This window comes from Neofelis nebulosa, chromosome 9 (genome assembly GCF_028018385.1).
Source record: "Neofelis nebulosa isolate mNeoNeb1 chromosome 9, mNeoNeb1.pri, whole genome shotgun sequence".
Classification (NCBI taxonomy): domain Eukaryota; kingdom Metazoa; phylum Chordata; class Mammalia; order Carnivora; family Felidae; genus Neofelis; species Neofelis nebulosa.
In genome coordinates this window covers 28440482-28455560 of record NC_080790.1, presented here as the reverse complement: position 1 = coordinate 28455560, position 15079 = coordinate 28440482, and positions in this window count along the sequence as shown.

The window sequence follows — 15079 nt, the reverse complement described above, 5'->3', positions numbered from 1 at the left end:
TTTAGTACTGTAGTGTAAGCCTGACAAAGGTAGTTATAAAAATGTTTCCCCATTCTCTGCACTCTGTTCATATATGCAGACTAGAAAGTGTGGCATAAGAATCCCTCCATACGGGTTCTGTGGTAAAATCTGTAGAGTATATGCAAAGAGATAAACAAGGTGTATTTCTTTACATCTTCACTTAGGAGACATTTGGGCTCAGGAGACACTTAGGGGACCTGAAAGCACATATGCAGTTGAACCAGAGTCCTATTAGAACAATAAGCTGCCCAATTGTGGATATTTAAAATACCAAGATAACTTACATAACATGGCAACTATAACTTGAAACTATAACCCACATATATGAAATATCCCCACTAGAGAACTGTGGGCTGACTAGTTAAGGAAGGGTAGAAGCCGAAGTTGCTCACAATTAGAAATACAGATGTTATTCATCTCTTTTCCACCTTCCAGTTAAGTTCTTCTCAATTGCTGGTGAATGTCCCAGTGTGAATGCCTGTAGGAGAATTAGCTTCTGGCTACCTAACTGGAGTCATTATTATGAATAGCCTTAAGTGGCTAAGATGTTTTAATTCAAAATTGTAGAAGTTTCCAAGTAGTGAAGTAGCCTCCAGGCTAGCTGGGACCCAGGCTGTAGGAGTTTCGGAATTTAGGTATTTCTCAAAAACCTCACAAACCTAAACCTGAGATCTATACAGACTGTGTAATGCTTTTTTTAGCCCAAATTTATTGTCAAGAATTTCTGCATGACTGAAATTCATCAGATAAATGTTCATTTTTCAATACTGAATAAAAACAAAATTGAAATATCTAAAGAATAATCTTAAATATTCTAGCATTCAGATATAACTAAGGTATATGACTCTTAAATTTAGTATTTAGTTGTTTGTCCCCAGCCCACCCATTCTAATAGCAAAACACTAAGAAATTCACTGACTCAATGTGTACTATCATAATTTGTTGACACTTAGCATTTTAAAAAAAAGGCTAAGCCACACAAAAAACCTTATCGTTTCTCCTGCATTATGAAGGCTAAAACCAATGAATTAGCCCACAGACTCTTATTCACTATAGACTTGCCTAAAGTCCCATATTGATTAACAGCTGTATAAACATGTAAACATTTCTGCCTCTGGATGGTGAATTGTTGCCAGGAGGAGGAGTGTGGTATTTCACCAACAGTTAAGCGCATACGTGTGAATATTTGCCATATTTGCAATTAAAATAAAGTTAACCATAATGCCCAGTGGTCTTCAACTGAAGCAACTTGCCTTCCACCAGCATTACATTTCACAGGATATGGAGACAATTGAGATTGTCCCAGCTGGGTGGCATCTCCTAGGGAGAGGCCAGGAATCCTGCTAAATATCCTACAATATAAGAACAGCCACACCAAAGAATTATCTATCCAAAATGTCAGTGCCCAGGTGAAAACCTGTTACATGTCTTTTGTTAAAAAAAAAAAAAAAAACAATCGGGCACCTGGGTGGCTCAGTCAGTTGAGCATGTGACTTCGGGTCATGATCTTCCCGTCCATGGGTTCGAGCCTCGCATCGGGCTCTGTGCTGACAGCTCAGAGCCTGGATCCTGCTTCAGATTCTGTGTCTCCCTCTCTCTGCACCTCCCCAACTCATGCTCTGTCTCTCTCTCTGTCAAAAATAAATAAACATTAAAAAAAATTTATAAAAATTTAAAAAAAACAATTGTTTTTATTTTAGATTATAAACATTCAGATAACAATTATATTTACTTCTCATACTTTCAGTTTTTAGATGACATTTTATTTTTATTTAAGGAAATCTAAAATATTAATGAATTTGAATAATGTTTCTTAAATCAAAAATTATTGATCCATTGAAGTTCAAAAAGGCACTTGAAAAAAAAAAACACGGACAACAGTAGTTTAGGTGACTAGAGTTGAATGCTATCTAGGAAAGATGAACTCCGAGGCATAAAACTAACTGGAGGGATACTGGGAAGATTAATCTGATATGCTTGTAAAGTGATTTAAGCTTAACTCCTCTTGGGTGTATGGGGGAATTCACCCCAGAAATGGAGGAATGAAGGTGGTGGTTTTAGCAGCTTTGTGGTGGCATCACTAATTCTTGGAGGCCAAGATTCTTACTTAGGTGAAAGCATGCTCTTGGCTTCCACTCCCATCATTTCAGCCAGTAAATTAAGAACTCACTGGAAGAAGCAATCTGGAGATGATAAAATTGGGGAAAAAAAGAAAAGAAGAAGGAAGAGAGAGAAATAGGAGCTTATACATGTTAATATTTGAAATAGTCTCTATCTGGAGATACGGTTTTCTAAGTGATGGTACTGGAAAAAGATTATGGCCATGGCATTCTTTGTATTCTGCACTTGGCATCTCTCTCCTCTAGGACTTAAAGGAACTTACCTTGAAGATAGATGACTCTTGCATAAAAGACTAGAAACTGAATAGAAAGAGAAAGTTGTATATAAATTCCTAATTTTAAAAAGACAGCTACCTTCCCATGACTATGCAAAATGGCTCTTGAATGCTGAACATTTGAATTCTGAGAAAGCCCATAATTTAAGGTGTACAATACAGCCTTATATTTTAAATGTAATTTTAATAGAATTGATAAATCCTGTATAATTATTCCATTAACCTCTGTAAACATTCTCACTTTCTCCTGCAACTCAGTAGCTGAATGAAAACAGACCCCCAGGACCTCATTTACTTGTTATACCTGTCTCATTTACAAGCCAATTAATTTACATTTTCAGCATTTCAATTACACGGCTCCATTAACGCCCCAAATAATCTATAGCGAATAGCTTTTGAAATTCAAACTATTATGAAACTCTAAAATTCTATGTTTTCTGTCATTTGATATAAACCAAAAAGTACATGCTAATAAGACATATGACATAAACCCAAATGGAGAAGTTTATTATTTAAAAAAAAATTAACGTTTATTTGTTATTGAGAGACGGAGAGACACAGAGCGTGAACAGGGGAGGGGCCGAGAGATGGAGAGACACAGAATCTGAAGCAGGCTCCAGGCTCTGAGCTGTCAGCACAGAGCCCGACATGGGACTCGAACTCACAAACCGCGAGATCATGACCTGAGCCAAAGTCAGACGCTCAACCGACTGAGCCACCCAGGTGCCCCTGGAGCAGTTTATTATTATCAAAAGTCATACAATTAATATTCTGTTTTGGGATCCTCAAAAAACACAATATTCAAATGTATATGTGTCAGTGTCTAAAATAATGCTTTGCTTATGCACATAGAAGGTCAGCATGCTTGTTGGGTAAGACGTCCTGCCTCTTGTCAAAGTTGTGTTCCTCTCCTACCTGCGTACATAGCTGGGCAGGTGAGTCTAGCCATGCAATGGAGATCTAGCTAATGGATTATGAGCAAAAGAGAAATGTGCCCTTCGGGGCCTGGCCCCTGAAAAGCTCTTCAGGCGTCATCTTCCTGGTATGTTTGTTTCTCTTCCAGTAGCCTAGAATGTAGATGATCCCAGGGTCATGTAGACCTTTAAATTTCTGCCATGAAGGAGAACGGTCTGGCTATCAGCACCTGCTTTGGTCGGTTACATGAGTAAGAAATGAACTTGCAGAGTGCAAGTCATGACATGTGAGGTTTTATCTGCTTTTATCTGTAAAAACGTTCAGTGTTCTGTGTTACCCTAGCATCTTTAGAGGGAAAAAACTCCAAGCAAATTTTCTCTGACATATGGAATCACAGAAATAAGCTGTTTGGGAATATATGTGTGTCCTTTATACACACACACACACACACACGCACACACCAAAACATAAATACATGTTTTGATAACTTTCTTCAACAAATACTGTTTTTATGGCATGTATTATTGTTCATTGTAAGAAATTTAAAAATCTGAATTCAACAAGCTAAGGATGAAAAGCCGCTTTCACCTTATTGATCTTTCCACTATGAATTCTCAAATATCCCCGTTCACATAAATCTTGGACGGCAGTGTAAGCAAAACTTCCTGTTTCATCACTACACTGTTTTGTTCTCTCTATTCTGATTTTCCTTCATTCTTCATGACTCAACTTCTAGCCATTCCACTTGGTTTCACTTTTGATTCCAAATTTATCTTTTCTGCCCTTGACTTTTCTGCCATTAGTATTCAGCTGCCATAAAACTTTTACCTCAAAAGTACCAAGCAGTTGACTTATTCCAAATATTACATAAACCTGGACCATATTCATTTTGAATGGTCTCTTTTGATTAGATCAATAGGCGATATTTCAGATTGCTCACCTGATATTCACTTTTATAGAGAACGTTTTTTTTTCTCATTTTGAGCAGTTGAGCTGAACAAAATGATTGTGTCTTTCTTTTATTGTCTCAGAACTGTTAACCCAGGTAGCATATATAAAAAATATAGGTAAGAATTTCAAAATTATATGCATCTGGTGACATTTCTCTTCATGATGTGAACATCACTGCATGTTCTTTTCCACTATGATAGCTTTTACAAGGTACACCGTGTCATTGGCCTTTTATTTCACTGAGATGCTTGCCATGTTCACAAAAGTCTGACAGCTCTACTCCAACTACTGAGATTTTAGAGGTGATGGTGACAGTGTGGCTAAGCCAGGCTTCACAATGGGTCGTCTTTGCAGTGTTAACATGAAAAGTCAGAGAGCGAAAGGAAGACTGAATAGAGTCCCAGATAAAAAGGAAATAAAGACCTAAGGACCTGTCACATAACACTTATTTTCCTGAGAAAAAGTAGCTGAGATATAATAAAGAACAATGGCTTTGAAGTCAGGAAAACCTAGATTCACATATTTTAACCTCTCTCAGTTTCAATGTCTTCATCTTTTAAAAAGGAGACAGAAGTATCTGCATAATAGGAATATTATGAAGATTAAGTGAAATGTATAAAATGTCCAACTCTGCATCTACTACTCAGAAGTACTTCTAAAAGTATATATATATTTTTATTTTAATATGAAATTTACTGTCAAATTGGTTTCCATACAACACCCAGTGCTCATCCCAACAGGTGCCCTCCTCAATACCCATCACCCACTTTCCCCTGCCTCCCACCTCCCATCAGCCCTCAGTTTAGTCTCAGCTTTTAAGAGTCTCTTATGGTTTGCCTCCCTCTCTTTTTTTTCTTCCCCTCCCCCATGGTCTTCTGTTAAGTTTCTCAGGATCTACATAAGAGTGAAAACATATGGTATCTGTCTTTCTCTGTATGACTTATTTCACTTAGCATAACACTGTCCAGTTCCATCCACGTTGCAACAAAAGACCATATTTCATTCTTTCTCATTGCTACATAGTGTTCCATTGTGTATATAAACCACAATTTCTTGATCCATTCATCAATTAATGGACATTTAGGCTCTTTCCATAATTTGGCTATTGTTGAAAATGCTGCTATAAAACATTGGGATACAAGTACCCCTATGTATCAGCACTCCTGTATCCCTTGAGTAAATTCCTAGCAGTGCTATTGCTGGGTCATAGGATAGATCTATTTTTAATTTTTTGAGGAACCTCCACACTGTTTTCCAGAGTGGCTGCACCAGTTTGCATTCCCACCAACAGTGCAAGAGGGTTCCCATTTCTCCACATCCACTCTAGCATCTATGGTCTCCTGATTTGTTCAAAATATCTTTTCCCACTCCATAGGTTGCCTTTTAGTTTTGTTGATTGTTTCCTTTGCGGTGCAAAAGCTTTTTATGTTAATGAGGTCCCAATAGTTCATTTTTGCTTTTAATCCCCTTGCCTTTGGAGATGTGTCAAGTAAGAAATTTCTGCGGCTGAGGTCAGAGGGGTTTTTTCCTGCTTTCCCCTCTAGGGTTTTGATGGTTTCCTGTCTCCCATTCAGGTCCTTCATCCATCTTGAGTTTATTTTTGTGCATGGTGTAAGAAAGTGGTCTAATTTCATCCTTCTGCATGTTGCTGTCCAGTTCTCCCAGCACCATTTTAGAAGTATATTTATTGAACACTGTTAAGTGCCAAGCACCGCCCTTGGCGCATAGACAAAAATCCTTGCCCCATGATGCATACTTTATGTGGGAGAAACTGAGAATAAAGAAGACACATCAATGAAATGTGGACTACATCGGGTAGTGAAAAGGAAGGAGAAAAATAATGTAGAAAAGAGGGATGGGAAGGGTTGCATTTGGAATAATAGGATGACCTGATGGGTCAAGAGAGTCTAATGAAAAGGCAACACTGCAGTAAAGTGAGAAAGTGAGCCATGTGGATACCCGAAGACAGTCATTCTAAGGAGATGAAAGAACAAATGGGTGTCTCAGTTGGTTAAGCGTCTGACTTCCACTCAGGTCATGACCTCATGGTTCATGGGTTTGAGCCCCACATCAGACTCTATGCTGACAGCTCAGAGCCTGGAACCTGCTTTGGATTCTGTGTCTCCCTCTCTCTCTCTACCCTTCCCTTGCTCATGCTCTGTCTCTCAAAAATAAATAAATGTTAAAAAGAAATTGAAGAAGTGGTTAAATTCTGCATATAATTTGAAGGCTGACTAGGCAGGACTATCTGCGGGATTGGATGTGGAGTGTGAGAGACAGAAAGGAGTAATGGATGACTCCCAGGTTTTTACATGAACAACTGAAAGAATGTTCTTTTCTCTTTCCTTTGTTCTTTCTGTCTTTTTCATATTTGGGGGCTTGTTGGTTGATAATACATAATCATATATCTTCTAAAAACTGGATTCCCAACAATTTTATGAATGAAGAGTCTTCTAATTGGTGACTGACATAATTGGTCCACATAAGACTCTGTGGAAATTGAAGGAAGATGGCCTCGATCATGTTCCAAGAATACTATTTAAGGAATATTCATTACTATGCTGAAGTATTATAGAAGTCAAATAAGACAATGTTAATAAAAGGAACTCATCCTCGATCAGATCAAAAACCCATTTTACAATAACCTCTATATTGGCATTGCCTGCGTGACAGTCAGTAAAGCGTCCAACTTCCACTCAGGTCACAATCTTGAGGTCCGTGGATTCCAGCCCCATGTCGGGCTCTGTGCTGACAGCTCAGAGCCTGAAGCCTGCTTCAGATTCTATGTCTCCCCCTCTCTGCCCCTTCTCCACTAGTGCTCTGACTCTCTTTCTTTCAAAAGTAAATAAATATTAAAAAAGAAAAGACAATAATACTCTGTACTACGTAAGGCATTACGTTTTGTAGATTAAATTGTTACCTCATTTGTTGATGTATTTGTTCCCGTATTGGGTTAAAATAGGTCCTGGTAATAAATAATAAAGCTGTTTTAGTGCAACAAGTTTATTTCTTACTTATGAAGTCGAGTGACCTCACAAGGCAGTGGCCCAGAGATTTAGGTTCCAACCATGTCAGAAATAACTTGTGGAGACACCAAGGAAGAAGAAGTGAGAGCTGCAAAGGATGTATATATGCTTTTAAAAATTATGGTCCTAGAAATAGCACACTCCTTTCCATTCACATTCCTTTGGCTGCAACAATGAAACCCTCTTATTATAAGGAATCTAAGAAGTAAAGGGAAATACAGAGAACTTTTGAGAAACACTATTTTGTCTGCCACTGGTAACTTATCCAGAACTTTGATCTTCCCACCTTATGTATACAGTGTATAGTTGGACCATATGCTTCTTATCTCTCAATCTCTGTCTTTGATTACAGTGTTTAGTACATTCACCTATCCTTTCTAATAAGGTAGTATTTATGTGCCCAAAGTTGCTCATTGTTTTTTTGTATATTTTGCCTTTTTTTTGTTTCCTTATTCCTCCAATACTCCCTTCTTTTTTTTAATGTTTACTTATTTATTTTTGAGAGAGAGAGAGAGAGAGAGCACACAAGCAGGGGAGGGGCAGAGAAAGAGGGAGGCACGGAATCTGAAGCAGGCTCCAGGCTCTGAGTTGTCAGCACAGAGCCCAAAGTGTGGGCTTAAACTCATGAACCATGGGATCACGACCTAAGCCAAGTCAGACCCTCAACCAACTGAACCATCCAGGTGACCCCTCTCTTTTGTTTTAAGTAGATATTTTCCACTATCCCATTGATTTCCTTGTTGTTGTTGTTTCCTTAAGTTTTTATTTTTGGATTGATTCCTAGTGGTTACCCTAGGAATTACATTTGGCATCTTAAAACAAGCTCGTTCATATTAAAATCAGATTAACTTCCATAGTAAACAGACTTTTTTTTCTTATTAGTAGCTCTATAACATTCTCCCTCTCATTGTACTTACTCCAAGACAAACTGCATCTTTATATATTGTAAGCGCATCCCTAATTAAGATCTATGTGAGAAGTTATTTACATCAAAGTAGATTTCAGAAGATATTTTGACCTGTAAGGCCATGAAGAACATGATGAAGTCTCAGAAATATGTTAGTTCAGTTCTAATCTGTCCCAAAGAAAACAACAGATTTTAGTCTGATTTAATATACATTAAGAATCAACATTTAACCTAAAAGTAGAGGTTAGTGTCAAGCTCACATAAGTTATCATCAAAGGTCCAGAAAATTCCACAGCAGGTCAGCAGAAGGGACTGTTAAACTGAAGCCACGCAATGCAGTTTGGAAACCATGGCCTCCTCCTGCAGGGGAAATAAGGTGTTTTAAGATAAGGACAGATCAGAAGTTTCTCTATACTGTCCTTTTGATGCTCAGATTCTGCATTTGAATGTTCAAAAGACCTCACTCAGTTTCAGTGATTTGCTAGAGGGACTCACAGAGCTCAGGAAAGTTATTATCTCAGAGATCAAGTTTATTACACCAAAAAGGAAAAGGTGCTTAGGGCAGGTTCGAGGAGACCCCAGACACGAGCTTCCAGTTTCTTTCTCATAGTGGGGTCACATGTGTAACACTTCTTTCTCCCAGCACCAACACAGAGCCCTGCCAACCAGGAATGTTCACCTCAGCCTTGGTGTGTACCATCACGTTGGCATGGCTGACCATCTGTGTTGCTAACCTTGGTGTCCAGCTCCTCCAAGGGCCGAGGCCGCAAGGGCTCCACCATAAATCACAATGTTGACATAGACTGGGGTAAGGCCCAGGGCCCAGGCTTCAAAACACTCTTATCAGGGAGCTTATCTCAAGGGCTTAGAAGTTACCTCTGAGAAGCAGAGCAGGGTCTATACCTTTCTTTGGAATGCACAGACTGTGAACAACACAGCTGTTCTGAGTTAATCTTTTATCACACAGGACCCCATCATGAGAAGCCCTGGGATAGATCTGAGTCTTATGTGAAGGACCCACACTTTTCCAGAGGTTGATCTCATAATACAGACCCAAAAGAAATATTCATCATCTCTCTAGAACAAAAGCACCCCACAGGTTTTCACAGTCAGGACAAAGATTTATTCTTTTTTTTCTTTAATGTTTATTTTTGAGAGAGAGAGAGAGAGTGAGAGAGAGAGAGCACAAGCAGGGGAGGGGAGAGATAGAGACAGGGACAGAGGATCCAAACCTGGCTCTGCAATGAAGCAGTGACCAACTCATGAACTGCAAGATCATGACTTGAGCTGAAGTCAGATGACCAACTGACTGGGCCACCCAGGTGCCCTGAAAAAGATTTATTTCTCTGGGCACTTATCTCTCTACAACTGAACAGCCCTCTGGTAAACTCCATAAGCCCTTCTATACAATAAATGTTTACTGTGTATCTACTCATTGGGTGTCTGGAAATGGACAGCAACACAGTAGATCTCCTCAAGGAAGTCACAGTTAAGTGTAGAGTATACCAAGAAAAAGTGTTTCAATTTGGTAAATTAGGTACTGTGGAAAGGACAAGCATAGGACTTAATGATGCACAAGGAAGGGGCCCCTACCTCAGCTACAGCAGGCAAGGATCACTGCCAATAGGAAGAGACCTTGAATCTGAGTTTTAGAGACAAATAGGAGAGAAGCAGGAAAGCAGACTATTGTCAGAAATCAGCCCCTCCACACTCTTGGAGTTATTAGATAAGATGCAGTGCTTGGGTAAACTCCAGGAAAGTTAGTTTGGGTGAGAAAGAGTGCTGGGGCCACATAAAGCACGATGACCATGGAAACGTGTAGAAGAGACAGACCCACCCAATAATATTCAAGGCTGATCTACTCTCTGACATACTAATCTTTTTAGCTATTTTTTTGCCCTGAGCAAAAAGTGAGAATTTGAATAAATGTCAACACTGAAGCTTTAACTGAATACTAATTGAATATTCTAATGTTTTTTAAGCACATTATTTTACCTTTCTCTTAATATAGTCCAGGATTTTTATTGTGGAGTATTGCATTTTCTGTTTGTATACACATAAATATCAGACAGTCTCTGTAGGCATTAGTAATGAATTTATTAAACGAGTGATAAAATTTCAATTAAATACAGAAGTTAAAGCTCAGGGGAGTACAGTAATATTTAAAAAGCCATACCGAACTATTAGAGGGATCTTTGAAAAACAATGTCAGATGGAAAATCTCATTTCATAGCTCTTTCTGCTGTTATTTCATTCCCATTAAGAGAAAGATAAGTCTTTTTTGCAGCACTTTGCAACTGCTGCATCCAATAGGAGCACAGAAATGCAGAAATAATTGAACTTCATTCAGATCTTAGTCCTTGTGAATGCATTTTTTAGCTGTTTGCATCTTAGAAATGGCCAAATATGCCTCCTGGTGGCAAATTGCAGGTACATTTCAATCGTAGCCTCTGCTTCACAGACATCATAAGGGTGAAGTCAATTTCAAAATTGTCCCTGAGGCCTCTACTCTTCAAAGACTTTCCCATAATGCTGTGAAAGGAAAGTTAGAACTCAGAAGACGCTAGACTGGGCATGAGGTAAATCAGATGTCACTACCATGAAGCAATGATAATTTTTGCAAATGAACCATAGAAATATTAAAAAGCATCTACCAATTAAAAAAAAAAACCTCTAAAAATATAATGGGATTCTTAAGAGGGCTTTGTAGATGTTCAGTAGGTACAAAATTTGAGATACTGTGCCTTTGGTTTAATACCCTTTTTCTCTTTTGTTTTTTTAATATGAAATTTATTGTCAGATTGATTTCCATACAACACCTAGTGCTCATCCCAACAGGTGCCCTCCTCAATGCCCATCACCCACTTTCTCCTCCCTCCCAACCCCATCAACCCTCAGTTTATTCTCAGTTTTTAAGAGTCTTTTAAGAGACTCAAAAATTACACGATAAAATAGATTCTTTTAAATCTGCATAGTAATTTGAGAGATGCTGACAATATTCTTGGCATGATTAAAAAGGGACAGCAAGGGAAACATTTTTCTTGGGTAATGAATCTGGAGAGTAGAGGATAAGCCTCTAGAATCACTCCTCCCTCGTGTTCTCAAATTTTACTTTGTGAAGCCCTGTTTCCCATTTCTATCCTTACCTCCTGTATTTGAGCCCATTACAGTCAAAATCCTAATTTAAACGCTGAGTAAAGAGACATCTCCAAATCTGGTCCCACCAAACACTGAAGGCTTTTCAAATTTATTTCCTTAGCAAAAAAAGTTAAATAACATCTGTTGCAAGATTATGTTCTAACCAAAATGAAGCTAAAATGATTTCCAGAATGTATTTTGGAAATTTTCTCAATGCCTCAACTTTAGATAATTATTAAAACAAATTAGTTGGTCTTGTGTACTCCAATCCAACTCCAGCAATAGGTCTGAAAAGATTTAAACATGATGACGAATACATTTTAACTAATGTGGATAATACTTCTTATTAGTCTTTAAATAAATATGTCCTGTCAGCTGGATTCAGTGGCTCTTTGCCATTTGTGGAAGCCAGAGATTAATAATAGCTTGCTTGAAAGAACAGATTCATTCTCTGGCTTCACTGGCAGAATAAAAAATGTTAAAGGCTGAATGTTGAATTCATTGCTAACAATTAATTCCCCCGGATAATGCATGTGTTATGGGCATGTTGTGAGTGCAAGTGTTGAGTGTTCATATTAGTCTGATATATCAGCCCTGTAAGTGATGTTAGAGCTTGGCTCAAAACAGCCACAATGTACACAGCTGACTGAGTAGGAGACAGTGCTGGTTAATGGAGATGGGAACAGTTCTTTAATAGTCGTCACCCAGCTCTGATTTATAGGGAAAGAAGTGAATGGTTTAAATGACTCTATTTGCTCCCTTATCTGTCAAAATTATTTCCTCTCAGTCCTATGAACTACCTAATCCTTAGAATAAGCAACAACAGATGACCTTTATGGGAAAGCAATGAATAGCACAAGATTTACTATGAAAAGTAACATAACAAAAAAAGATATCAAGCTTTAATGAAAACTCCTCAAGGCTGGTTTGTAGCAATGTGTGCTAAATTGTTTTGAAGTTACGGGACTCTCTAAAACAAATAGTATAAATAAAGTTGATGGAGGGTCATCACTGTATTCTTTCCACACAAACAAATGTCTGTATTCTTTGCAAATAATATAGCTGGGAGATGCTGTTATAGCAGAGAAGAGGGATCGAATGGAACAGTTAAAACTGTAGTCTCTGTCAGATTTTAAAATATTTAATGAAGAAATTACTGTCTAGAACAGGCTCTGGCAAACTGTGGCTCACTGATCAGATCTGTCCCAGTGTCTGCTTTTGTAAATAGCTTCATTAGAACATAGCCTCACTTGTTCATTTTGTGTTTTATCTACAGCTGTTTCCATACTACAAAGGCAACAGAGAGTAAAAGGTCTCCAAAGCCTAAAATACTTGCTATTTGGTATCTGGCCTTTTTAAGAGGAACTTTGTTGGCCCTGGGCTAGAACTTATAGATAGCACTGAAATGTACCCACCTGTCACCCCACTACTCACCGACAGTAATGGGCCCAGTGAAATTGACTCCCTGTATTTCTGGGAATCACTCTAGACCAGAGGTCTCTCTCAGGGTCTCTCTAAGACGAGATGTGCTGTCTCCAGCATTACTGATTGCCTAGGATGATTCTGACATCGGGCGTAGTGCCTGAGCTAGAAGAAATCCACAGTCCTTATGTCATGGACTTACGTGTTTGTGGGAAGACATACCTGAAGGGTGAGTAGGGGGTCCAATGAACAGTGTATTAGAGAAGGTCCCTGTGTGAGACCCTGAGACAGGAGTTTGATAGTTCAGAGAAGAAAGGCCATGTAATGTACACTCACAAAAAGAGAGATGTATTAGAAGACATGGAGGTAGGTCTAAACAACTGTCTCTAAAATGTACCCTCTTGGTGGGGGTCCCAGGTTTTAGCCTCTAAGTGTTCAAGGTAAAGCCTCACTATGCATTCTGGTTCATACTAGAAGAAGGTACAGCAATCTGAAAAACCGTGTGCCAAGAGAGATAGAAATCAAGATGTGATGACCACTCACCTCTGAAGATGCATTTGCCAGCATCTTTAAGAGAAATCTTATGGGGCTATTGAAGCAAAGGAAATGAGCAGTGAGTGACTGCTGGTCATTTTGATCCTCTTTGTGCTCTTGGTGGTGATTCCTAGCAGAGCTGTCTTCACTGATTTAACATGAACAGAAGCCCTTTATGTCTGTGGAGAAGGGTGTAGGCCTAAAATTCCCTATGGCCTTCTCGCTAAATACTGGAAACTAACTGCATGCAGAGGAATCATCTTGCCTAGTTCACTTTCCAACCTTCAAGGATATTCAGAAACAAAAACAGTGCTGCCTTGAATCAAATGGTTTTTTTTTTTTTTTTTTTTTAATTTTTTTATTTTTTAATATATGAAATTTACTGTCAAATTGGTTTCCATACAACACCCAGTGCTCATCCCAAAAGGTGCCCTCCTCAATACCCATCACCCACCCTGCCCTCCCTCCCACCCCCCATCAACCCTCAGTTTGTTCTCAGTTTTTAACAGTCTCTTATGCTTTGGCTCTCTCCCACTCTAACCTCTTTTTTTTTTTTTTTTTTCCCTTCCCCTCCCCCATGATGAATGGATAAAGAAATTGTGGTTTATATACACAATGGAATCAAATGGTTTTTTAGCACCCACCAGTTTTCCTCTTTCACCTTATACAGATGAGCTGCCAGAAATAGTTCATTGCAATGGTTCAACAGGAAAGTTCCTAAATACCCTCTCAGAATCCTATGAGGAACCGGGAAAAAGTAACTATAGTAAGTAACTCAAGCAATGTGTCTTTAATTGGTCTTAACTTTCAGGACAAGCAGTTATCTTTACTTGGAGGGGAAGCTTCCGGAAAAGAGGTAAGATTATTCAGGCAACAACTGCTCTGATCTAATTAGAGAGGTTGTATTCCTTTGTAATTCTCCTGGCACCAGAGCCCTCCATGCCTAGAATAAGGAGCTGGCCCAGGTTGTCTCCTTCAAGTGGGCAGGGTGGGCCAGCAAAAGCTGAGGCTTGATAACAGGATAGTATTTCTGTCCCTATCCCATAACTGGAGGATCTAAAGCCATGAAAAACAAGCAAAACGAACACCAATGAAATAGAAAGAAGTCATCCATTCCTTCTGTTTGGCTGCATAAGGAATCAAAGTCTGTTTTTCCTGTGTTGGGACATGTCTTCTCCCCAGCCTTGCTCATTTACCCATCAAACTGCTAAAGGTTTCTCAGCAAACCCTCAGTCAACCTTTACTACCAAACATCTGGTTTCTCACTTGCATCTTCTCCTTCCCCATGCTCTTCATCTCCACATACTCCTTTAAAATTATACATCCTATTGTTTTTCTCCATTCATCCCATTTTTAGTGTACATCACAATGCGAAAAAACAGATCACAATGGCTCAGATCATTCAATGACCTTTCACATGGTCTTTGAAAAAGGCATCATGTTTTGTTTTTTTTTTTTTTTTAGTTTAGAAATATGTCTTCTTTTCATACCTCAATTTTGAGATTGCAGCTAGACCATTGCCTCAAGTTTCTGGTGGCAGAGTTCCAATCCATTTTCTTCTTATTTTGTTGCAGAATTATCAAACAGACCTTGATCTAAAGACTGAGTCCAAGAAGTGGGCTGGAGAGGTTGTTGGCGTTCTGTGATATGGTTGTATGCAGTCTGATATCTCTGACCTGCTACTCCCCTGGAGTCTTGGTCTGGGGCCGTTGTACAGGCTTTAGAGGCTGTTTAGAGGCTGCTATTCAAGGTGTTCCTCAAGGCCAGTTA